Raw genomic sequence first — 26,212 nt, 5'->3', positions numbered from 1 at the left:
CTCGTATACGTACAACATTTTTGCCAAAAGGGGCGGGGTGGATCTGGGCAGGGCAGGGCCGAGGCATGATTTCTGTGTGTACCCATTTAGGTGCACAAGCATGCGCCGGGGTCCCCTACCGCATACCTTCTGCTATGGATGGTGTGTAAGTCATAAAAAAAAAAAAAAAAAAAAAAGATTCCCTGTACGTACCTGGATCAGTCCAGACAGTGGGTTATGTCCCCAATCCAGCAGATGGAGTCAGCACAAGCTTTGAGGGGGCGTATCCATATATACTACTACCCCCTCTGCAGGAGTCCAGTATCTTCTGACTCCAGCAGATGCGAGTAGGGGAATCAGGCTTCCCCTCCTTTTCCTTTTTCTTCACTTTCTTGCTTGATTATGGCTTGTTGTTGTCTTTTTCTGTGGATCAAGTTTGTATTAAGTTTAAAAAAAAAAATAAGGCAGAGTTCTTTCAACTTGTGGGGAGTGGCTTATCTTCCTTGTCTCTTCTCTGCGGCCTTGCTGTTTATTTCTCGTTGCAGCCAGGGGTAAGTTTGTTTTTCCTTTGTAGTTTTTTCCTTCACAGCTCAGCCCCCGGTGCCCGCGAAAGCCGGTGGAGCCGGCCTCTTCGCTCTTTACTCCCTCACCCGCGGCCATTTTACAGCTCCTCATGGGCTGCTGAGCCATTTAGGGAAAGATCTCTGGGGCGGGTCGTGTGGCCGGGAAGGCCCCCCCGCGGCACCCTCCTCTATTTTCGGACAGCGGGCACGGGCCCCCCCGCAGCGGCGCTTTTGTGCGCGTGGCCCCCCCCGTGGCTTTTTCTTTTCTCCTATAGTGATCCCGATGCCGCGGCCGTCCCGCTGTGCGGCCTGCGGAGACCCGGGGTCCCGGATTTCCCGGGAGGGCATCTGTGCACGATGCCTTCCCGGGGGGGGGAAGGTACCTCACAGTCCCTGACTGATTTCTCTTTTTTGCCCGGGTGGCGCGGGCCGGCCACTCCGCCATTTTTGGTGGGAACGGCGGCCATTTTACATTCTGAGCGCCCTGAGGCGCAGGCCACGAGGGGGAACGGATCCCTGGAGGCCACGAGGGAGAACGGATCCCTGGAGGACTCTACCAGCGGGGGTGTTCCCCCGATTTTGGTGCAGGAACCAAGCACCCAGAGCCAGGGAGCAGGAACCACGCCGCCCCCGAAGCGCACCCGAGCAGGCCGGGGTTCTCTCCGGAGTTTATCCTGCTCATGCATACCGCTTATCTGCAGGGGCTGGAAGCACCTGTGGGACCCCCCCCCCCCTAAGATCCCTCGGATGTCGCCCTCGACGCCGGCCCCCCCCGACCCTCCGGGAGTGGGGGCCTCCCGCCTTCCTACCCGGGTCCGATCCACGCCCGCCGCAGTGGGGGCGGTGCCAGACCCAGCGGGACATGGACTTGACCTCCCGGACGGGGGACAAGGGGACGGCACGCAGGAGGGGGATGATCCGCGTACCCTACGCCTCTTCCAGAGGGAAGAGCTGGACGACCTCATCCCGCAGATCATCCAAGAATTAGATTTGGACCCGCCACCAGACCCGCCTGCCCCAGTAGCTCCCGCTGTCGTCACTTCTTCAAGGAAGGGAGATCCTGTCCTGGCGGCACTCCGGCCGAGGGCTCGGGCTTTTCCCATTCATGACTCGTTTTTACAACTTCTCACCAGGGAATGGGACACCCCAGTAGTATAATGGGTACACGATCAATCAAACTGATTGACAGGTGAGATAAGGATGACAGCAGCCAATCAGCGTTCACTTCCGGTCTAAGCCCCGCCCACGCCCCGCCCACTCCCCATAGAAGTGAATGGGGGCGTAGCCACGCCCCCTCCCGCCTCCTCCCGCCCTCGACCACGCCCCCAACCACACCCCTTCCGCCACAGGCCCCACCCCTTCCGCAGCCAATCAGTGTTCACTTCCGGTCTAAGCCCCGCCCACTCCCCATAGAAGTGAATGGGGGCGTAGCCACGCCCCCTCCCGCCTCATCCCGCCCTCGACCACGCCCCAAGACCCACCCCTTCCGCCCCAAGTCCCACCCCTTCTGCCCCGGCCCCACCCCTTCCGCCCTGGCCCCCGCCCCAGACCCCGCCCAGACCCCATCGATGCTCCTCCCCTCCCAATAGAAGTGAATGGGGAGCCCCTCCCACCCCAAACCGCCCCCCCACGATGTCACGGATGACCCCGCCCACACCCCAACCCCAAGCCACACCCCCCTGTGACGTAGCGGGTATGACATCACCGGAAGTCCACCCCACACCGCCCCCCAAAAACACACCCCCTAAAACGTCATCAGAAAGGGTCCTGTCGCTTTTTTAATGATGTCAGTATTAATGGACTCTGGCTGTTTTTGATGATTTCACCGGAAGTACAATACAAAAGTCCCGAAATATGCGCTCCTAGAACCTCCTGATGCCTTTTAATGATGTCGGAGCCGGTAGTATGCTTTTAGGAGGCAGGAAACTGCAGGAAATATGCTTTTTTTCTAGCCGCTCTGTTTTAAAAAACCAAACAAAATACAAGCTGATAGGAGGCAGAAAAACAGTGGCTCGTTCTGTTGACAAGGATTTGGTTTTTTTTTTTTAAAAACAAGTGATTGAAGCTACCGGTGGTGAATTGCATGAACTGCAGGATCAAACTTTGCAAAAGACAGGTTTTTTTTTTTTCCAAAAGACTAGGGACCGGGTAGTATAAAGGGTACGCTGTCACTCAAACCCCCAAGCCAAACCCCCCAGTGATGTCACCAGAAGCCCAAGCCCACCCCTCCAAGCCCTTGCTGTAGATAGGCATGCCCCAATAAAAAAAGTTACCAGCGAGCAGGCAGGAAACTGTGACTCATTCTGTACACAGAGACGGAGAATCCAATTACACCCCTTCCCTCCGCACCCTCTGCCTCAATCCGACCTTCCCCCAGACCTAAATCTGAGCAGAGGATAATTGAAAGCAGTGGGGGGGTGTAGGTTTGCAATGGTGAAAACACAAGGCTTTAGTTTTGTTTTAAAAAAAAACAGACTTCTGTATTTTACAGCCATATAAAAAAACAAGAATGCACCAGCGGATCTTAAAGAAAATTTATAATGAGCCAGGAAATACCGGCAGTTTTGGCGGTATAACACCTCTTTTGCAGGCAGCTAAAGCATGTATGCCGTCTGTGACCAAGAAACAAGTGATTGATTGGCTTACAGAACAAGATGCTTATTCTTTACACAAACCTGCTAGGGTACGATTTAAAAGAAATAAAACCATAGTGTCAGATGTGGAGTTTTGTTTTAAAAAAACAGACTTCTGTATTCTCCCCCACAACCCTTCCCTCCTCCCCTCTCTGTTAGACACGCCCAAACTTGCAAGACCGGATATAGAAATAATCATGTGATAGTGATCACGTGAGAACAATCTTCAAGCAGAGTTGTTGTAATTGTTCCTGAAAATGGCCGTATATGAAACACCTAAGCGTCTTGAAATGAAAATCGTTCAACAGCCAAAACTAAAGAGGAGCCACAAGCGAAAGCGGAGGGCAGAAGAAGAAGGAGGAAGCACTGACCCAGATTTTGATGAACTACCGTTGGGGCAAAAGCTTTTTGATTCGCAGGATCCAAACTTGATCAATGAAAATGCTTTAGATTCTGAAGATTTAGAGCTGCACAAAGCTGCTCTGGATGCCGAAGCAGATTATTTGTTGGAAAAGCTTGAGTGTAAGGTAAGAAAAAAAATCTCTTTCCTTCTAATGATGCATTTTAGGGGTGGCGTGTTTGGGAGCTATCTATAATAGAGAGTTTGTTTAGAAGAGGTTTTAATTTAATGTTTTACATTATGTTTTATAGGAAAATGAAGGATCTTTACAAACAGAAGAATATGGAGACACACCAGGTATCAAATGAACTGTATTTGCTGCTTCTGTCCAAATATAAAAGAACCAGATACATGTGATCAAAAAAAAAACAACAATCCTGAAGATGTGCACGATTTCAGCTGGTGGAGCTATATAGGATTCCCAAAACCACCACCTGTGCATGGAGTTTTTCGAAAAACAACATTTAGATCGATCGTAAGGGTGGCTGTCTATAGTATTCTTAAAAAATGTCTGTCTGGCATACGGTATGAAAATTGCGAAGGCTGTGTTCTCGACGATCCGAGTCAGGATGATCATAGTTGCGTTTATTGGACTGCCTCTGACACACAGGAACAATTAAGGACCGCTTGTAACAGGTTGTGCCTAGAACGTGTTTTGAATCTTGTGGTACTAGCTGCATATAAACGAGGTGTATTAAGCCTAAACAATGATGATATGAATCTGATCATATATCTTATACACAGTGTGAAAACTGCTGAAAATCCTGTTCAAAAACTAAACAGTTTGCTTAAACCTACAGATGAGATTTTAATGATAAAATATATAAATGCCATCATCTATGGTAGAAAACACCAGTCCTTTTTTAAAAATGTATAATAAAGCAGTCTTTGTTTTTTCTTGTCTGTATTTCAGAAGTATGTATTGACAATGAAATACTTTGTAATATTTTAACAAATTTTACCATGTGTATAAATTAGTTAATAAAAACAACTAATAAATATATCAGAATTAACAAAATGTGTCAATTGTGCTTTAAGGTGATATGGAAGTTTTTAGGGGGATATCTTATGGTTTTATTAAGTCTCTTTGATATCAATGCACAGGCTGTAAAATGTTTGATACAGCAACTATTTCATTAACTAAGGAATGTATATTGCTATGAGCTATGTGTGTGTGTGGGGGGGGAAGTTGTCTGGATCCAAGATCTGTAAATGGTTAATCTAATCAGAATGAGACAATGTTTGGAAGGGAAAAAAAAAGACCAGAATGACAAGACATTCAAGAGAGACCAATTTTTATTTTGTAAAGTGCCCCAAGACCTAAGAGGGCGTTGGTAACACACTACCTTTCATGAACAAAAGGGGGGGATGTATATTGTAATGAGGTAGGTGCGGATAGCTGTCTGGGGCACATAATCTAATCAGGGAAAAAACAATGGTCAGCAAAACATTAAATCACAAAAAAAAAAAAAAAAAAGGTTCAACATACTATAGTTTTGTGAATGGGCTTCAGATCTAAAGAGATATTGATAATACATTCAAAAAGCCCTGTAAATGATAACCCAAGCAAGAGAACAATCTTATTCTATAAGATGTCCATCACATGACAGAGAGGCCAGGTAGCTTTTTTTTTTTTTTGGTTTCAATACACAGGTTTTTGAGGTTTGTTGGTGGTTACGCCCCACCTAATGCTGGTGATAAAAGGGTATAGCCGGTGACCAGAAAAGATTCAGCAGTCTGGAGTTTGAAACAGAAATGGATTCTTCAAACAAAGAAAGGCAGAAGCCTGTGTTTATTAATAAAATGTCACTTACTAAACGCAGAAAACAAAGGAAATTGAAAGGTGAGTTAATAGTTTTAATGTATATTTTTAGATATGATTTTTAAAAAAACAGTAGTAAAAACAGTGTTTGTCTGTTTTATCATTAGAACAGGAAAATATTGCAAAATCAGACACACATTTGAACATAGAAGAAGAAGAACATCCTGGCTGCAGTAATGCCTTAGACAAAAAAAAAATTGATCAACAAGGCATTTCTGACAGCAATGCAAATAATGGTGAGAAACAGGTTTTCCTTAATATCTATGACCCTCCCAAATGTCTCTCTTTTTTTCCTTCATAACAGTCAACGAAGCAGAGATCTATTTACAAAGACATCAAAAGTGTGTGTGACCCTGTGCTTTTTTTATTTTATTTTGTAATTTTTAGAATGTGAAAATGGTGCAAACAAAACTATTTCCAAAAGAAAGAGAAAGGAGTCTGAAGATGCAGTTGAAGGTAAGAAGTATTTTTTTATATCTGTACGGGTAAAACAACAATTAGTTCACAACTGTGTAAAAGAAAAGGTATTACCATTTTTTTTGTTTTTTACATAACAGACCATGAGCAGCATATGCCAAAGAAATCTGACGAAAGACCGTACAAAAAACCGAGAGATAAACAAAAAAGTAAGAATCTATACTGTTATAGTTTTAAGAAAAATTCTTCTTAAAATATTGCAAAAAAAAAGTATGAGCCCACCCGTGTTAATTATTATTATTTTTAATTTTAGACCGTGAAAAGACTGCAAAAAAGCCTATTTCCGAAAGAAAAGATGAGAGAGACAGCAACAGACCTGTGCACAGGGAGGAAGTAGAGAAAGAATGTGAAAGCATGTTCTTAGATAATTGTACCGATGACAATGTTTCAGGGGGGTTGGTAAATAATTGTATACCAGAGACCTCTGAAAATGCAGCTGTAGAAAATGAACCGGTTAATTTTGTGCAATTTGTGAGAAGGTGGAACCGTGATTTAGAAAAATTTAATGGCGTGCTTTATTCAGAGGAATTTCGTTTTATTAATTTAGATAGAATAGATTCTTTCATAGATGCGCAAAATGTTGTGAGACAAGGCATACAGCATGTTCTAAATGAAATAAGCCATAACGTGTCCCCCCATGATTATATACAGATTCATTTACATTCTACAGGTTTTCATAATTCTTTGTATTCGGGAAAGTTAAACCCTCAGGATTTGAACGCTGATGATTTCTTAGATCAAGTTAGTAAACTCCTGCAGAGTTATAGAGAGATACAGTTTGGTGAGACATTCCGCATAGTCATTCTTGTTATAAGGAACAGAGGGGGCGGGTCACGAAGGGTTTTAAGGTCTATTCTGTACAGTCAAATCATACATAAAAAGAGAAGGCATTTAATAGACTTGAACAACATAGATAATAAGCTCTGTTTTGCAGGTAGTGTTACAGCGCTCATGTCACCAACAAAGCTCACAGATGCAGAGCTATTAGACCGTGCTAAAAAACTGCACACAGAGCTAGGGTGGTCAGAACATAAAAAGGTCATGCTAGATGATGTCTCAACATTTGAACAACATTTGGGTATAAACATAAGAGTTGTGCTTTATACAAAACAATGGTGGTGTTTTAAGACAAAGGACAGACCTGAATTCCAGAAAACTGTATTTATATTGCTACATGATGACCATTTTTATGGAATCTTAGATGTAAAAAAGCTCTATGGGGAGCGAAACTTCTGTCATTTTTGCCAGAAACCATATAGTCACGATCATAATTGTACATTATGGTGCCGTCTCTGTTTAACAGCAATGTGTGTAGACAATATCGGGGTACAACAGAGATGTCCGAAATGCAGGCTGTATTGTCGTTCTCAAGAGTGTTTAGAAAGGCATACAGTTCTGGCTTTAAAAAAAGAAGTTGAGTGTTTGCTTAAAATACTGTGCGAAAAATGTGAATCGTATGTTGATAAAAAACATAAATGCCGGGTCAGACAATGTAAGCTTTGTTCTGAGCCCTTGATCGCTGGTGACAAGCATTTGTGTTTTATGCCCCCTATTGATCATGCACAAATATCTGAAAAATATATATTTTATGATTGTGAATGTGTTCAGGAAACAGGCTTTCACGTTCCAAATTATATATATGCAACAGATTTAAACAACACAAGAAACTGGGAGTTCAAAGGTCTTGAGAGTATTTCTAAGTTTGTTAAGATTTTTTGTGACAAAAAGTTCAAAGGATACACCTTCATAGCGCATAATTCTAAAGGCTATGATGGTTATTTTGTAGTTAGAGAGCTGCTAAAGGAAAAGATGGATGTGCGCTTGTTAGCTCAGGGTGCTAAGCTCTTAGAAATCACGATAGAACCCCTGGGTATACGGTTTAAAGACTCTTTAAATTTCCTGCCCATGAAGCTTAGCAAGCTTCCGCAAGCCCTGGGGTTTCAAGGCTGTAAGGGTTATTTCCCGCATTTTTTTAACACCAGGGTTAATCAAAATTATGTGGGACCTATGCCCGGTGTTGAGTATTATGGAGATGGGTATATGATGTCTGGAGAAAGAGAGGATTTTTTAAAATGGTACAGGGACAATCAAAATAACACCTTTGATTTACAAAAGGAGCTGGCCTATTATTGCCAACAGGATGTGAACATTCTGAGGCAAGCTTGTGTCTTATACAGAAATGAAATCATGGCTTTGACAGAGAGAGAGGTGGTTGTAGAGCAGGATGGTGGATCTAAAACTGTGAAAAGGTGTATAGACCCCTTCCAATATATAACACTGGCATCTGTGTGCATGGCTATGTACAGGTTTATGTTCTTAGAACCCAAGACCGTGGCACTCGTCCCTCCAGACAACTATCACAGACACACAAAGAGATATTCAACACCCTCTATACAGTGGCTGATGTATACAGAGGCCACAGAGCAAATACAGATCACCCATGCTCTAAAGGGGGGTGAAAAGCAGGTGGGTCCCTATTTTCTTGACGGTTATGCACTTATTGATGGGGTACCAACAGCTTTTGAATTTAACGGCTGTTTTTTTCCACGGTTGTCCGAGCTGTTATAACGATAAAGACCAGAACCCCTTAACGGCTACAACCTTTGGTTTTCTCAATTACAAAACACAAATCAAAGCAGATTTCCTGAAAAGAAGAGGGTTTAAGGTCATAAGCTTGTGGGAACACGAATGGAAGAGAATGGTGAAAGAAAATATCAGGGATTGTGCAGACTTTCTGGTTAAATCAGGCCTGCCGCAGCAGCTAGTACCCAGAGATGCCCTCTTTGGTGGTAGAACCAATGCTACATGTTTGTACTATAAAGCCAGGGCTGATGAAAAAATACATTACTATGATTTTACCAGCCTCTACCCCTTTGTCAATAAAACCAAGGAATACCCTGTTGGCCACCCGCAAATCATTTATGACAGCTTTGGTCCCCTCTCAGACTATTTTGGGCTTGTTAAAGCCAAAGTGTATCCACCACGAAAGATCTTTTTCCCAGTATTACCGGTCCGTGTGAGCGGTAAGCTCATGTTCCCACTGTGCCGCACATGCGCTGACAACAGTCTGCAGGATATGTGCAACCACACGGATGAGGAGAGAGCCCTCGTAGGGACTTGGTGCACTGTGGAGATGAATGAGGCTGTTGCAAAAGGGTATGTGGTTGCTGAAATATGTGAAATATGGCACTTTGAATGTAAATCTGTCGGCCTGTTTTCTGAATACATAAAAATGCATCTCCGTCAAAAACAGGAGGCCTCTGGTTACCCTCAGTGGTGTACCGATGTAGAAAAACAAAACATGTATATATCTGATTTTTACAAAAAAGAAGGTGTAGTTTTAAGGCCTGAACAGGTTAGTATAAACCCCGCAAAGCGTCAAATTGCCAAGCTTTTCTTAAACTCTTTGTGGGGGAAGTTTGGTCAAAGAACAAACCTACCTGTTACAAGTATTGTGAGAGATCCTGACGATCTGTATAAGTATTTGTTTTCACCCGAATATGATGTTTCATCATGCGATTTTATTGATGATGAAACAGCCTGTGTGACATGGAAGCATTCAAAAGACCGCAGCATATTGTCAGGTAATACAAACATCTTCATTGCCTGTTTCACAACTGCTTATGCTCGTTTAGAACTGTACAAACTGCTTGACAGTTTGCAAGAACGTTGTCTGTACCACGATACAGATTCTGTGATATTTGTGAGTCGTGAGGGTGCCAGCGATCCCCCTTTGGGAGATTATTTAGGACAGTTGACGAGCGAGATACCCGCAGACGAGCATATCACAGAGTTTGTATCGGCTGGGCCCAAAACATATGGCTACAAACTATCCAGCGGAAAGACCTGTATGAAAGTGAAGGGGTTTACGTTAAATGTAGAAAATTGTAAAAAGATCAATTTCACTAATTTGAAAGACCTCGTCTTTGACTATAAAACTGACGCCGTGGACAAGAGTCCTAAAAAGATACAGGTACAACAATCTGGGATCATTAGAAACAAAAAGACCTGGGCGATAGAGACCGGCCTACTTAAGAAAACACAAAGGGTCGTATACGATAAAAGGGTGATAAAAGAGGGTTTTAATACGCTGCCTTATGGATACTGAATTTGTGGATGTGCGCTGGAGGCACCCATTTTCGTGTATTTTAGCCGGACCGTCAAATAGCGGCAAAAGCTTCTTTGTTAAAAAGCTGCTAGATCACGCTGGACGTGTGTTGACTGACATGCCTGATAATATTGTATGGTGTTATAGTTGCTGGCAACCTTTGTATAAAGAAATGCTGTGTAAATATCCTTTTATTACCTTTATGGATTCTTTGCCTGATACTTTTAATGATGATCAACTGTTTCCAACCAATAAAATAAATATGGTTATTATAGACGATTTGATGGCTTCTGCTTGTAAAAGTGACGAAATCGAAAAAGCCTTCACACAATACGTGCATCACAGAAATCTGAGTATTATATATATTGTACAAAATGTCTTCTGTCAAGGCAAAACAAGCAGAACTATAGCCTTAAATACCAAATATATGGTGCTCTTTAAGAATCCTAGAGACAAGTTGCAAATCGCTATTTTAGCCAGACAGATGTACCCCGGTAAGTCACGCTTCTTTTTAGAAGCCTTTGAGGATGCCACCAGAAAGCCATATGGATATCTCATCGTGGATTTAAATGCTACGACCCCTGAGCGTTACAGATTGAGGACAAACATCTTTCCACCAGAATGGACCACTGTATATTGTGAAAAAACACAACCCCTCCATAAAAAGAAGTGAATATATATTCTCCACCACATATTTGTTTTGTGTGTGTCCCAGAGATCATGTCTGCTCGCTTAAAGCGGAACCTAGCCCTTTTAAAACTTTTAGTTCAAGCCTCTCCGCAACGGAGAAAAGCTATCCTAAAGGCCGCTTCTAACGATTTAGTGGGGGCCATAGCGGAGATCGCACTAAACACTCTGAGAGGTAATGTTCCTTTATCACAACAGCAGATAAACATCTTGAAAAGGAAACGTCAAGCCATAAGGATTTTGGGTGATAAAAGAATAACACTTAAGAAAAAAAAGAAGCTGGTCAAACAGTCAGGGGGGTTTATCGGGCCTCTGCTAGGATTCGCGCTACCACTCATCACGGGGCTTTTGAGCTAAAATACTAATGCAGCACACAGAAAAAATGTATTTAGTGTCTAGTCAACAACTTGACCGTTTGAGAAGCCCTTCAGTTCATGAGGAAAATATTAGAACCACAGCTGTTCAAAGACTCTATGAAGAAATGAAAGGTATACTTCAAAGTTCTGGTATGTCTGAATATGAGAAAGCCAAACGCTATTCAGAAGTGCTACAGCGCTATCTGGTGCTTAACAGACACGGAGAAATGGAAAAAGAAAGAATAAATCTGTATCTACCCCCACAGGATGATACAGCAACCTCTGCATTTCTAGAGCACAAAAGCCCCCCAGACCCCATCCTGCAGGAAGTGTTAAACAGCATCAGCATGCACCGTAGAAAAAATGCAGAAATACTGCTCAATAAACTGTCAAAGAATAAGGACATTGCATCCTGGGAGAGTAATGGGACTTTTGTATACAAGGGTAGACCTGTAAGTGGCTCTAACCTATTAGACCTGATTCGTGGAGCTACACAGACCCGTGCTCTTTCACATCGGAGGATACCCAAAGGTTGGGGAGAGTTCATGCAAACCCTGGCAGAATTAAACATGCCCTCCACCGTCATGGGTAATCCAGCCAACAGGGATCTGCTGGTACAGCTCAAGGAAAATCCTTCAGCGACAACTGATGAAATGTACACAAAGACTGTAAAGTGCAAAGACCCCCTCCCCCGTAAAAGACGTAAAGTACATGATACAAACAGATGGTTGAAGGTGTAATTATATCTTTTCAAATAAAAAAAAGGCTTTTTTAAAATATAGACTATAGACGTTTGGTTTGTTTTTCAAAAACTCTCAAGAGAGATTGTTTTTATTTAGGATTAGTACAATGTTCTTGGTACGGTACACACACCTGGGGGGTATGAAACAGACAGCGAAAAGATTTAGACATACAACATGTTCTCTGTTTGTTGTTTTTTACAAATTGTAAAACCATTTTGTCATTTTGCAACGGTTCTTCGGAATACAGTTTTAAAATATTTTCAAAAGACAGCCCTTTACAACGTTGATGTAGGAAAAACACACAATGGTTACCGCAGGTTGTAGATACAGGGTGTTGCAGCTGTTTGCTGCTGTATAAAACATCCACACAATGTTTATTGAAAAAGTTCATAATACTGTTAGGGAAGAACAAACTATCAGGCTGTTGCCCGTAGGAATCAAAAAATTCTCCTGTGCCGTTTTCAGTCACGTATATTGCTAGCCAGTGTTCTCCAGGAAGGTCGTGGGGGTGGGTATTTACCACCAAGCTTGCAGGTTTCCTTTCTATTTGTACATCAGACAGCCAGTCACTGGGTAGGACGTCTACAAAAGATTTTGTAACATACGGATCCTTCTTTAAAATACGGTAGATCTGTACGGTGTTCATCATCATAGATAATCAAAAAGGACGTTCCTTCTGTGGTTAATTTCTATCACGTTGTCAAAGACACCATACACAATCATATTCACCGTGTGTGGCAAAGCGATGGCAAAACGGATTTCAGCCCGTAGATTACCGGTTTTAATCAAAGAGTAGTGGTCCGTGCACTCTTGGTCGGGTGATAGGTCAAAGGCCAGCAAGGTATAACCTTGGTAAAACTCTTGACGATCAATCAAGAGAGCACTGTCTTTCAAATGTTTACCCGTTGCTTGAACCAGCTGCATGTATTCTCTGATACAACAGCCGTTATCGAAATCCGGCTGGAGAGGTTTCCCTGGGACTTGCTCACCATCCACATACAGCGCAGCAAAGTTGATATCGTAATGTTTAAAATTGAAGGGGTTTTTAGAGTAATTACCACTGAAAGCGTCATTATCCACAAAGCCCAATACGATTATTTTGGGTAATTGTCCCAAAAAGAGGTTTTCCTGGTTAGTCACACGGGCGCCAGCCGGTATGCTAAAGACTTTCAGACTTACACGGTCCACGGCGTACTTGACATTAGCTCTCAGCAGCGCTTCTGCATGCCCCAAGCGCACTCCCGGTGACACTTTCACCCTCCTTACAAAGAGGGCTGCAGATAAAATAATGAGTTTGTACCTCTCGTTGGCATCTCCGCTCATTAAGCAGAACGTATCTTTGTTCCGCGTTAGTTTAATTTTCACATCCACGCCATTTATGAGCAGCTTTTCTTGAAAAAACAGATCGCTATGTAAATGTCCCAGAAGCTCTACTTTATGGCTAGCGGCTGTAAACACAGCTCTTTCGGTAAAACCTTTATTACGCGATCCCACGTCTCTCACTTCATGGTTTCCGGCTGTGTCTTTATAAAATAGGCCGCTTGTAAACTGTGTTTTGAGAGGACCCTCGCCGTAATTGAGAAACAGCTCTATGAGGGCTCTGTAAGGGTAACAGTTGTTGCTCTGACTAATGAGTCTATCTCCGAGAGTGACATCCAGCTGGCTAAAAATAGAGGCTATTGGATAGTTCACGAGAGCTACTCTGGCCCCTACTTCAAGATCGGACCCATCTTCGTTCACGATTTTGCAGGTCAGGTATAGCAACGTGTTGTTCAAATCCAGGTAATCCTCGCCATGTCCGGCTATATAAAAATCTAAAGGGGCTGTTTCTGACAAGGCAGATAATGGCGGAATCTCCACATAAACACTTTTTTCTATGCTGGTTTGTGTGGGGGCCAGTTGAAACAGATCCAGTTCTGATTTCAAACATTCTTCAGACCCCTGATGTACAAAAGCCATAGTTTTTAGAATATATCTTGCTTCTTGGCGGAGAGGTTTCTCTTCTTCCCCTTGCGGTTAGTCTTTTGAGACTTGGCACGTTTGGTCTTCTTTGTTTTAAAAGGTTCAGGAGGCCCCTGTTGATTGGTTCTCTTTCTTTTAACAGCTCTTCTAATAACCACTAATCCTGACCCCTCCTGCTCTGTGTTATTGTTCATTTTATGCAGAACCGCCGTTGTGACACGGCCCATAACATCTTTGGCGATGTTTTTTGCTGCACTTTTCACATGAGGTTTAACAATCTCAAAACCCCTTCTCAAAAGAGGTATTGCTTTTCTAAAGAGACTACGAAAAATTCCGCCTATCCCAGCCCCGTACATGACCGGAGCACCGTAATACCCCGAAAGGCCTTCACCGGCCTGTGCTGCATAGTAATTTCTGTATGCGCCAGGGTCCCCATAGTATTTAACCACAACCATTTTAAAAAATAGTTTTCCGGGGTCGCAGGTGTAGCTTAAGGATCACTTTCCCATAGCGAAATGAGACGTGTTGGTTCTGGTCCGTCTTTATTTCAAATGTTATGGTGTCTATGTGCTGCTTGTTCACAGGAACATAATGCGGTTTATCATAAGTGAAGGTGATAAACTCGTCCTTACCCCCTTTAGTGGGAACACAACGAAGCAGCTGCACAAAATGGTCTCCCACCAGCTGGTGCTCTACAATATCCGTATACAGGTATAGGGTATTAAACCCTCCTGTGATATCCGTTGGAAATAGCGAGCGGTTCGTATTCGTTTTAGCTTCTAGCCCCAAAATGGTCGCTAAGTCACCCCCTGCAGAAATTACTGCTTTGTCCTCTGATTTTAATTTGATTCTTCGGATATTGGGGTCATAGATGATTCGTGGTGCCATGGCTTTGAGGACACTGTTCATGTCGTGGTTCATTTGATCCGTCAGGTTTTGAACGGTTGCATAATACCCTCTTCGTACAACAAAGTGATGCTCTGTGCTTCCTTCACCAGTGGTGACAACATATTTATGGTCTTCTTTAATATTATCCCATGTGTTCGGGTACTGTATTTCCACCAGACCCACTTCCCACGGGCCCTGTAGGTCCAAAGGTCTAGCTATTTGTGTGGTGAAATTAGAGCTGTTGTTTTGTGGAAATATTCTCACAGAGGCGTTACTAGGCAGCGTTACGTAAAATCCCCCTTCATTCATTTTTTTCTTTTTATGAGACAAGGCCTTTTCAAATCAAATGTTTTGAATCTCTGATGCTTTTATCCAGCTGTTAAATTTTTCAGGCCATCCTCGCCATTTCACAAAGCACTGCTTGTTCTTACCTCTCCCTTTTACCTTTAGAACCTTATCAACGCGGTATATTCTGTCCTGTTGAGGGTTGACTTTCTGTAATTCTTCAGGATAAAAAGAACCTTGAATGGTTTCCTCACCATAATCTTGTATCTTGTACACTGTTTTCTGTCCCCTGCTTAGGACGTCGGTAATTATAAATATCTCATCTGTCCATGTTTGTTCATAACCTTTTTCAAATTTCCCTTTAGTTTTTGACAGTCTAACATGATCCCCCTTTTTTAAAAAAGGCTTAGCAGTTTCATGTTTGTTGTTATTGCCGTAGATTACTTTCCAGAACCGCCGTGAGTTTGAGGTTGTTACATCGATGGGGCGGGCCTGTATTGTTCTGTGAAAACTGCGATTGTAACTGTTCATAAAAGCCGGAAGCACATCTTCATAGCGAAAAGTGTTGCGCGCTGTAAAGTATCGCCACATTTTGGATTTTAAAGTCCTGTTAAATCTCTCCACAACTGCTGCCTTAACATCGTTGTTGGTCACAAAATGCTGAATGCCCCTGTATTTTAACAAACTCTTCACAGATCTATTTAAAAACTCTTTACCTCTGTCTGTTTGTATTTTGTTGGGAACACGACCACCTTTAAATATATTTTCAAAGGCCTCTGCCACTTCACGACCTGTTTTTGTTTTTAGGGTCACAGCCCATGCGTATTTTGACAAAACATCTATCACCGTCAAAATGTATTTGTAGCCTCTGTTATAACCAGACAAGGCTGTCATATCAACCAAATCTGCCTGCCATTGCCAATCTATATCTGACACTATGGTTTTATTTCTTTTAAATCGTACCCTAGCAGGTTTGTGTAAAGAATAAGCATCTTGTTCTGTAAGCCAATCAATCACTTGTTTCTTGGTCACAGACGGCATACATGCTTTAGCTGCCTGCAAAAGAGGTGTTATACCGCCAAAACTGCCGGTATTTCCTGGCTCATTATAAATTTTCTTTAAGATCCGCTGGTGCATTCTTGTTTTTTTATATGGCTGTAAAATACAGAAGTCTGTTTTTTTTAAAACAAAACTAAAGCCTTGTGTTTCACCATTGCAAACCTACACCCCCCACTGCTTTCAATTATCCTCTGCTCAGATTTAGGTCTGGGGGAAGGTCGGATTGAGGCAGAGGGTGCGGAGGGAAGGGGTGTAATTGGATTCTCCGTCTCTGTGTACAGAATGAGTCACAGTTTCCTGCCTGCTCGCTGGTAACTTTTTTTATTGGGGCATGCCTATCTACAGCAAGGGCTTGGAGGGGTGGGCTTGGGCTTCTGGTGACATCACTGGGGGGTTTGGCTTGGGGGTTTGAGTGACAGCGTACCCTTTATACTACCCGGTCCCTAGTCTTTTGGAAAAAAAACAAACCTGTCTTTTGCAAAGTTTGATCCTGCAGTTCATGCAATTCACCACCGGTAGCTTCAATCACTTGTTTTAAAAAAAAAAACCAAATCCTTGTCAACAGAACGAGCCACTGTTTTTCTGCCTCCTATCAGCTTGTATTTTGTTTGGTTTTTTAAAAACAGAGCGGCTAGAAAAAAAGCATATTTCCTGCAGTTTTCCTGCCTCCTAAAAGCATACTACCGGCTCCGACATCATTAAAAGGCATCAGGAGGTTCTAGGAGCGCATATTTCGGGACTTTTGTATTGTACTTCCGGTGAAATCATCAAAAACAGCCAGAGTCCATTAATACTGACATCATTAAAAAAGCGACAGGACCCTTTCTGATGACGTTTTAGGGGGTGTGTTTTTGGGGGGCGGTGTGGGGTGGACTTCCGGTGATGTCATACCCGCTACGTCACAGGGGGGTGTGGCTTGGGGTTGGGGTGTGGGCGGGGTCATCCGTGACATCGTGGGGGGGCGGTTTGGGGTGGGAGGGGCTCCCCATTCACTTCTATTGGGAGGGGAGGAGCATCGATGGGGTCTGGGCGGGGTCTGGGGCGGGGGCCAGGGCGGAAGGGGTGGGGCCGGGGCAGAAGGGGTGGGACTTGGGGCGGAAGGGGTGGGTCTTGGGGCGTGGTCGAGGGCGGGATGAGGTGGGAGGGGGCGTGGCTACGCCCCCATTCACTTCTATGGGGAGTGGGCGGGGCTTAGACCGGAAGTGAACACTGATTGGCTGCGGAAGGGGTGGGGCCTGTGGCGGAAGGGGTGTGGTTGGGGGCGTGGTCGAGGGCGGGAGGAGGCGGGAGGGGGCGTGGCTACGCCCCCATTCACTTCTATGGGGAGTGGGCGGGGCGTGGGCGGGGCTTAGACCGGAAGTGAACGCTGATTGGCTGCTGTCATCCTTATCTCACCTGTCAATCAGTTTGATTGATCGTGTACCCATTATACTACTCACCCCGGAGGCCTCCCTGAAGAGCAGCCGGGCTATGGAAAAGCTGTACCCGCTCCCCGACGATTTCTGGACCTCATCAAGGTCCCAAAGGTGGACTCCGCAGTGTCGGCGGTCACGAAGAGGACGACTATCCCAGTGACGGGAGGTGCGGCGTTGCGGGACACACAGGATCGTAAGTTGGAAGTTTTCCTTAAGCGGGTTTTCGAGGTCTCACTCCTCACGTCTCAGAACCTGCCGTCCGATGAGGCTGCCCAGGCAGATCGGCTAGAAGCCGCAGTGGCGTATGGGGCGGACGCCTCGTACGACCTTTTTCGGGTCCTCGCAAGATGGTTTCGGTAGGGGCAGCACGACGACTACTGTGGCTACGCAATTGGGCGGCTGATACGTCCTCTAAGTCGAGTCTGGGCTCTCTTCCCTTCAGGGGCAAGTTCCTCTTCGGGGAGGATTTGGACCAGATCATCAAGTCCCTGGGGGAGAACGCTGTTCATCGGCTGCCGGAGGATAGGTTTCGACCATCCAGAGCATTTTCTTCTTCTCGGACCAGAGCCAGAGCGCAACGGTGCTACAGGGGATACAGACAGGCGGGCTCCCAGTCATCCGCCCCCAGGTCTCAGCCCTGGTCGCGCTCCTTTCGCGGGCGTCGGCCCGCACGCACTACTCCCGGAACTGGGAACCCCTATACCAAGTCTTCACAATGATGCCAGTCTCGCCCACTCCCCTGTCCCCAGGATTGGGGACCGACTAACGTATTTCTACGCGGAGTGGGCACGGATCACCTCGGACCAGTGGGTCCTGGATACCATAAAACACGGCTACACATTGGAATTTGTCCGCCCCCCGCAGGGAAGGTTCATCTTTTCCCCCTGTGGCTCGGACCTCAAGAGAGGAGCGGTGCTGCTGACTCTGGACAGACTCCGGGAGATAGGCGCTATTGCGCCCGTGCCCTTCGGAGAGGTGGGCTCGGGCCACTATTCCATCTATTTCGTCGTACCAAAGAAGGACGGTTCCTTCCGGCCTATCCTAGACCTCAAGGAAGTCAACAAATCCCTTCGAGTCGTTCGGTTCCGCATGGAAACGCTCCGATCAGTGATTGCGGCGGTGCATCGGGGGGAGTTCCTCTCCTCCCTGGACTTAACGGAGGCCTACCTGCACATTCCCATCCCCCCGGACCACCACCGTTTCCTTTGTTTCAAAATTCTGGACCAGTATTTTCAGTTCACGGCTCTCCCGTTCGGATTGGCGACGGCGCCGCGCACCTTCACCAAGATCATGGTAGTCGTGGCGGCAGCTCTCCGGAAGGAGGGCATCCTGGTTCACCCTTATCTGGACGATTGGCTCCTCCGGGCGAAGTCATTCGATCATGGACGCTCAGCGGTGACTCGAGTAGCACGGTTTCTACATTCCCTGGGATGGGTAGTGAACTTCTCCAAGAGCTCCCTCATGCCCTCGCAACGCTTGGGGTTTTTTGGGGGAGACCTTCGACACCCTACTGGGCAAAGTTTTTCTGCGCCAGGACAAAGCTCAATCCTTGCGGGATCACACACGACGGTTCTCTGCGTTACCAGAGCCCACCTCCTGGGACTACCTGCAACTCCTGGGAGTGATGGGGTCCACCATCGACCTTGTACCTTGGGCTTTCGCGCACATCAGGACCTTACAGTGGGCGCTCCTCTCCCGTTGGAAACCAGTATCGCAGGACTACCAGATGATTCTCCCGCTCCCGCAGAATGCCAGGGACAGTCTGGGCTGGTGGTTGGATCCGCCGAACCTGGCCCGTGGCGTGTCCCTCGATCTGCCAAATTGGGTGGTGGTGACCACCGATGCCAGTCTAGCAGGCTGGGGTGCAGTCTGCGATCGAAGCGCCACGCAGGGAACGTGGTCCACGGTGGAGGCGAAGTGGTCAATCAACCGTCTGGAAACCAGAGCGGTCCGGCTAGCTCTGCGACATTTCCTCCCGCTTCTTCGGAACCGGGAAGTCAGAATCCTATCGGACAACGCTACCACCGTGGCCTACATCAACCGACAAGGAGGCACGCGCAGCCCGCAGGTCGCGCTCGAGGCGGCGCTGCTGATGTAATGGGCGGAGCGTCATCTCGTCCGGCTAGCGGCCTCGCACATCGCCGGTGTGGACAACGTCCAGGCGGACTTCCTCAGTCGTCAACTGCTGGACCCCGGAGAGTGGTCTCTCTCCGACAAAGCGATGCAACTTCTCGTCCATCGGTGGGGGGCCCCCCACTTGGATCTGATGGCGTCCGCTCTCAACGCCAAGGCTCCACGCTTCTTCAGTCGCCGGAGAGAGCGCGGCGCGGAGGGAGTGGATGCCCTGGTCCTCCCGTGGCCGCCACATCTTCTGCTCTACGCTTTTCCACCATGGCCCCTGGTGGGCAGGATGCTCCGCAGAATAGAAAGCCATCAGGGGACCGTGGTTTTCGTCGCCCCGGAATGGCCCAGGCGACCCTGGTTTGCGGACCTGCCACAGCTGGTGATCGACGGGCCAATCAGGCTGGGGCACCTCCCCCAGCTCCTACATCAGGGCCCGGTATTTTTCGAGCAGGCAGAACTCTTCTGTCTTGCGGCCTGGCTTTTGTGAGGCGCCGCCTCCGGCGTCGGGGCTACCCGGAGGCGGTAGTATCCATGCTATTGCGGGCACGAAAGACATCGACGTTGGCGGCCTATGTTCGAGCTGTGGTGTACCAGCCAGGCCACGAGACCCGCTAAGGCTTCTGTACCTCAGATCCTTCAGTTTCTACAGGCGGGGGTGGAAAAAGGGCTCGCCTATAATTCACTACGGGTTCAGGTGGCCGCCCTTGGTTTGCTGTTGAGCGATGGGGGCTCTCTTCTACAGTATCCTGACATTGCTCGTTTTCTCAAGGGTGTCAAGCATATGCGTCCTCCGTTACGGGACCCTTGTCCCTCCTGGAGTCTTAACCTTGTGCTTCGCTCCCTGTCGGGACCACCGTTCGAGCCGCTGCGCAGCGCAACGATAAAGGATCTCACTCTCAAGACTGTATTTCTTGTGGCCATCTGTTCCGCTCGACGCATCTCGGAGCTGCAGGCTCTGTCATGTAGAGAGCCCTATCTCCGTTTCTCCGACTCTGGAGTTTCGCTTCGCACCGTTCCCTCCTTCCTTCCGAAGGTGGTTTCTGCATTCCATGTGAACCAGACGGTGGAGTTGCCGTCCTTCTCTTCCTCAGAGCCAAAGTCTCTCCGTCTCTTGAATGTCAAGCGCACTCTGCGCCTCTATCTGGAGGCTACAAATGAGTTCCGGACCTCTGACCATCTCTTCGTACTCTGGGCCGGTCCTAAGAAGGGGTCTCAGGCCTCGAAGACTACCATTACCAGATGGCTGAAGGCCGGCATTGCTGCTTCCTACATTGGGTCGGACTCCCCCACCCGGAATCATAGCGCATTCTACACGTTCTCAGGCGGCTTCCTGGGTGGAGGTTCGCTCGGTATCCTCACAGGAAATTTGTAGGGCAGCCACCTGGAAATCGTTATACACGTTCTCGAGGCACTATCGTCTGCACCTCGCCTCTTCAGTCTCTGGACACTTTGGCGAGCAGGTTCTCCGAGCAGGCCTCGCAGGACCCCACCCGATTTAGGGAAGCTTGGGTACATCCCACTGTCTGGACTGATCCAGGAACGTACAGGGAAAAGAAAATTATTACTTACCTGCTAATTTTCGTTCGTGTAGTACCATGGATCAGTCCAGACGCCCACCGCGTTTGGGTTCTTGATCCTGCTCAGCTCTGCGCTACTTCTTGCTCGCAGTGTTCTGTGTCTTCACAGTCGTTTCTTTTCGCTGTTTTTCACAGCTCCCTACAAGTTGGTAGGATGTTTGCAGTTACTTGTTGCGGTTACAATTGTTTTCATTATCTGTTTCCACAAACTTGATCCTTCGGGGGTTTCTACTCTGGCTTTGATATACTCGATACTGAACTCCTGCAGAGGGGGTAGTAGTATATATGGATACGCCCCCTCAAAGCTTGTGCTGACTCCATCTGCTGGATTGGGGACATAACCCACTGTCTGGACTGATCCATGGTACTACAGGAACGAAAATTAGCAGGTAAGTAATAATTTTCTTTTACTTAGCAAGGTTTAGGGGGTCTGGCCTAACAGGGTAAAAGGTAGGCAAAGTAATGGGTGGGGGGGGGGGGGTAGAAAGGCCGATTGGAAACGAACTGGAAAAATGGGTTCTAGTGTCTGTACACGCGACTTGTAAAATCCCCCCGACTTACGCGAGCAAGGTGGCATTTGCGCACATGCACACATCAATAGGAAATCATACGCATGTGTACGTGCGAATAGCCATTTTAAAACACACACACACCCGTGCACAGCTCTTAAAATGTACCTCTGTATCTTTGGCTATAATTCCTAATTTTGCCCTGCTAGAGGAAGAGTAAAAATCCTGCGAGTTCAAAAACACAGAACACAATCATAGGTTTATACCATTTTGATGGTTGGTGCCCACCTTTTTGATGTTAGCAACAATGGTATATTTGTTGCTTTTGGAAGTTTTCCAGTTCTCAACTTTTAAAAACAGCATGACATTTTATTATTTTTTTAAAATTTCCTGAGGTAGGATATATTAGCAGTGGAAGTCAGTGAGCTTTGCAACCTTAGACAATTGTGTCAAGTCAAATGTTGGAGCTGCTCAGGGTGCCGAAGGTTGATGCCTTTGTGTCTGCGGTCACCAAGAGGACTACGATTCCAGTCGCCGGGGCGCAGCCTTGAAGGACCTCTAGGACCGCAAACGTGAGGTTTACCTCAAGCGGATTTTTTGACGTCTCTGCTCGGGGCATCTGGGCAGCAGTATGCAGCAGCGTCATGCTCCGTGTCAGCATAAGGTGGGTCCAGCACTTACAGAGCATCCAGGACCTGTCACTGGGGGAGTCGGATCAGGCAGAGTGCTTGGAAGTGGTGGTAGCCTATGGTGAAGATGCTTTGTACAGGCGGTTTCGGCCCAACGGCTCCTGTGGTTGTGCAATTGCTCGGCAGATGTCTCTTTCAAGGTGCAACTGGGGGATCTTCCTTTCAAAGGCAAGATCCTCCTTGGAGAGGACCTGGAACAGTTGATCAAGCAGCTTGGAGATAAGGAGCACAAGTTACTGGAGGACAGGCGCAAGAACTCTAGGGGTTTCAACCTGTCCACTTGTGCTTTCGGAACCAAAGAAGTTTATGCCAGAGCAGAGCTTCAAGTGCTGGCCAGAAACAGACTGGGGAGGTCTCAGCCCTGGTCCCAGTCCTTCCGTAACTGCAGGGTCAGCCGAGATGGACCATGCCAAGATCAGAGAAAAAAAAAGATCCTTGCAATGAGGAAATGGCTGGTCCACTCCATCGAGGGTCAGCTGGCTTCCTTCTACGGGGAATGGACCAAAATCACCTTGGACCAATGGGTCCTCAGTGTTTATAAAACACAGCTATGCTTTAGAATTTGCTAACCCTTTAATTCACCGGTTCATGATCTCCCCCTGTATGTCTGCAGCAAAGATTGTTGTCCACCAGACCATCCAAGGACTGAGGATGTTAGAGTCCATTGTCCCCGTCCCTATGGAAGAGGGGGGGGGGCGGGGATATTACTCCATTTATTTTGTTGTTCCAAAGAAGGAGGGGACTTTTCAGCCCATCCTGGACCTGCAGAAGGTGAACAGAGTGCTCAAGGTGCCCTGTTTCCGGATGGAAACATTGAGGTCTGTCATAGCAGCAGTCTGCAGCAGCGAATTCCTGACCTCTCTAAACCTCACGGAGGCGCATCTGTACGTTGGGATACGCCAATATCACCCAAGGTACCTAAAGTTAAAGATCCTTGGAGAACATTCCTGATTTTGCGCTCTTCCCGTCGGACTTGCTACAGCTTCAAGGACTTTCATCAAAGCCCTGGTGGTAGTGGCGGCAGCACTACGGAAGCAGGGATTTCTGGTCCACCTGTATTTAGATAACTGGCTCATCTGAGCGAAGTCCCAAGTTCTTTGACGCCTTGCTGTGGAAGCCGTAGTGACTCTCCTACATTCTCTGGACTGGGTGGTCAACCTCACCAAGAGCCAACTTGTGCCTTCACCAGTCATGGAGTTCTTGGGGGCAAAGTTCGATACCCGGGCTGGTAAGATCTTTCTCTCGGAGGATCGCATGGTCAAGCTATTCTCACAGATTCAGAGGTTTCTGGATACAAGGATCCCCACGGCATGGGACTACCTACAGGTTCTCGGCTCCATGGTCTCCATCCTAGAGTTGGTCCCATGGGCATTTGCTCACATGTGACCTCTTCAGAGGGCTCTCCTCTCCAGATGGGACCCCGGGTTAGAATAGTTTCTTCTTCCTCTATCGCTTATGTATCCTGTCAGATCCAGCCTCTCGTGGTGGCCCTGTCAGGATCATTTGGTCTGTGGTGTGAACCTCGAGCTACCACTTTGGGTCGTGGTAATGACCGATGCCAGCCCCTCCAGTTGGGGGGCAGTGGACAGCAGAGGAGGCCTCTTGGTCCATCAATCGCCTGGAGACCAGGGCAGTGCGGTTGGCGCTTCTGGAGTTTCTCCTTCTGTTGCAGAGTCAAGCGGTTTGACTTCTGTCGGACAATGCGACCATGGTGGCCTACATCAATCGCCAGGGGGATACCTAGAGCAGAGTAGTAGCTCTGGAAGCGGACCTTCTCATGACTTGGGTAGAGCAGAACTTAGCCATGTTGGCAGCGTCTCACATTGTGGGATCAGACATCATTCAGGCAGATTTCCTCAGCAACTGGATCCAGGAGAGTGGGAGCTCTCCGAGGAGGCGATGACGCTCATTTCGCTCACATGGGGAACTCCTCACATCGACTTGATGGTGACACAGGAGAACGCCAAACCCCCATGCTTCTCCAGTCACAGAGGCAGAAGGCATCGATGCCCTAGTTCTACGATGGCCGACTGTGGTGCTGGTGTACGTGTTTTCCTCCGTAGCCTCATGTGGGCAAGGTTCTAAGAAGAATAGAACATCACCCGGGACAGGTGATTCTCATTTCTCCAGAGTGGCCCAGGAAGCCTTGGTTCACGGATCTAATCAGCCTTGCCATGGATGGGCCCCTGACGCTGAGTCATCTACAGAATCTGCTCCGACAAGGTCCTATATATTTCAATCGAATGGATCACTTTTGTCTAGCGGCTTGGCTTTTGGAAAGGCAGACTCTGAAGAAGAAGGGATATTCGGAGGAGGTGATTTCCATGCTATTGCAAGCTCAAAAAAAAAACAACCCCTCTACTTCCTTGGCCTGTGTCAGTCTGGGGAGTCTTTGAGCCTTGGTGTACAAAACAGAGTAGATCCATGCGTAGCATCGGTGATGCAGATCCTGGCTTTCCTGCAGCAGGGTCTGACTAAGGGCCTACCTTACCGTTCCCTGCGGGTCCAAGTCTCTACTCTGAGCTGTTTACAAGGCAAACTTTAAGGGTCCAGTTTGGCAGCTCATCCGGATGTTATGCCCTGCCTGCGAGAGGCGAAACACTTGAAGCCTCCGGCTCACCAAGTTTGCCCCCCTGGGGCTTAAATCTTGTTCTCAGAAGCGTGTGTGCTGCTCCTCTTGAACCTCTGAGAAAAACTTCTATCACAGATCTTACTCTGAAAATGGTCGTCTTGGTGGCTGGTCTGCCCAGCAGGTCTCTGAGCTTCAAGCCCTGTCCTATAGAGACATTTTCCTTTGGATTACGGATTCGAGGGTGTATTTATAGACTGTCCCTTCCTTCTTGCCTAAGGTGGTCTCACTTCTCATTTGAACCAAGCTGGAGTGCTCTCGGTCTTTATGAATCTGGAGCTCAATTCACCTCGCGCTTCGGTGTTGAGACGTCTGGATATTCGCCGCACCCTACTGCAATATCTGGAGGGCCCTAACAGCTTCAGGATGTTTGATCACCTTGACGTCCTCTGGAGTGGATCCAGAAGAAGGCAGAAAGCCTCTAAGGCCACTATTGCTAGATGATTAAAGGAAGCATTCACGTCCACTTACATATGTGGTCATCCTGTTCCACAAGGGTTAAAGACTCATTTGACTCATTCCCAGGCGACCTCATGGGCAGAATCTCAGATGGTATCTCCTCAGGAAATTTGCACAGCGGCTACCTGGAAATCTTTGCCAGACTCTGCTGTTTGGACATCCAGGCTCCAGATGTCAACAATTTTGGAGCAAGTGTTCTTTGAGCGGGACTCTCATAGTCCCACCCCGGATAGGGAAGCTTGGGTACATATCAGCTGTCTGGACTGATCCAGGTACGTACAGAGAAAGGTTTCTTACCTGCTAATTTTCGTTCCTGCAGTACCACAGATTAGTCCAGAGTCTCGCCCAGTGAGGGGTAGGAAGGTTAGAGTCTGCTCGAGTCTTGTTTTCTGTCTCTTTTTTTCTGTATCTACTATGAAGAAAGGCGCAGGTTCTTGTTGGTTCTATTCAGGGTTTGTTTGTGTTCACAGTTCCTCTCCCCGCTGTTCATTTTGAGAGAGGGCTAATAGTTTTACTACTTTTGGCTTGGGTACGTTTCAATACTGAGGGACTGCAAGTGGCACCTTGACATGAGTAGCAGTGTCAGTCAAAACTTGTGTCTCCATCTGCTGGAGGGGAAGCAAAACCCAGGAGTCTGGACTGATCTGTGGCACTACAGGAACGAAAACTAGCAGGTAAGAATCAATTTTCCTTTTAACATCTCATCTGAATATGGCATAGTTCCCTTCTGCTGAGGCATAAGTACAGTTCCACAAAACGATGAGGTCCTCTGCTTGAAAGTCCCAGTCGCTGGTAGTGTTTTGAGATCTTCCATCTAAGTCAGGCCAAGGTCTGACCCTGTTTGTCTG

The 26,212-nt window shown here is 46.9% G+C and overlaps 1 protein-coding gene across 16 annotated transcripts in view; it reads left to right on the top strand.

Annotated features, from left to right (window-relative positions):
- GIT2 (GIT ArfGAP 2) overlaps nucleotides 1–26,212 on the top strand; it is a 215,391-nt gene that overhangs the window by 77,671 nt on the left and 111,508 nt on the right. The window lies entirely within an intron of this gene.

The sequence above is a fragment of the Rhinatrema bivittatum genome, chromosome 11 (assembly GCF_901001135.1).
Source record: "Rhinatrema bivittatum chromosome 11, aRhiBiv1.1, whole genome shotgun sequence".
Taxonomy (NCBI): Eukaryota; Metazoa; Chordata; class Amphibia; order Gymnophiona; family Rhinatrematidae; genus Rhinatrema; species Rhinatrema bivittatum.
Note: the sequence above shows the minus strand (reverse complement) of the source record. Positions and strands in the feature narration are given on the sequence as shown.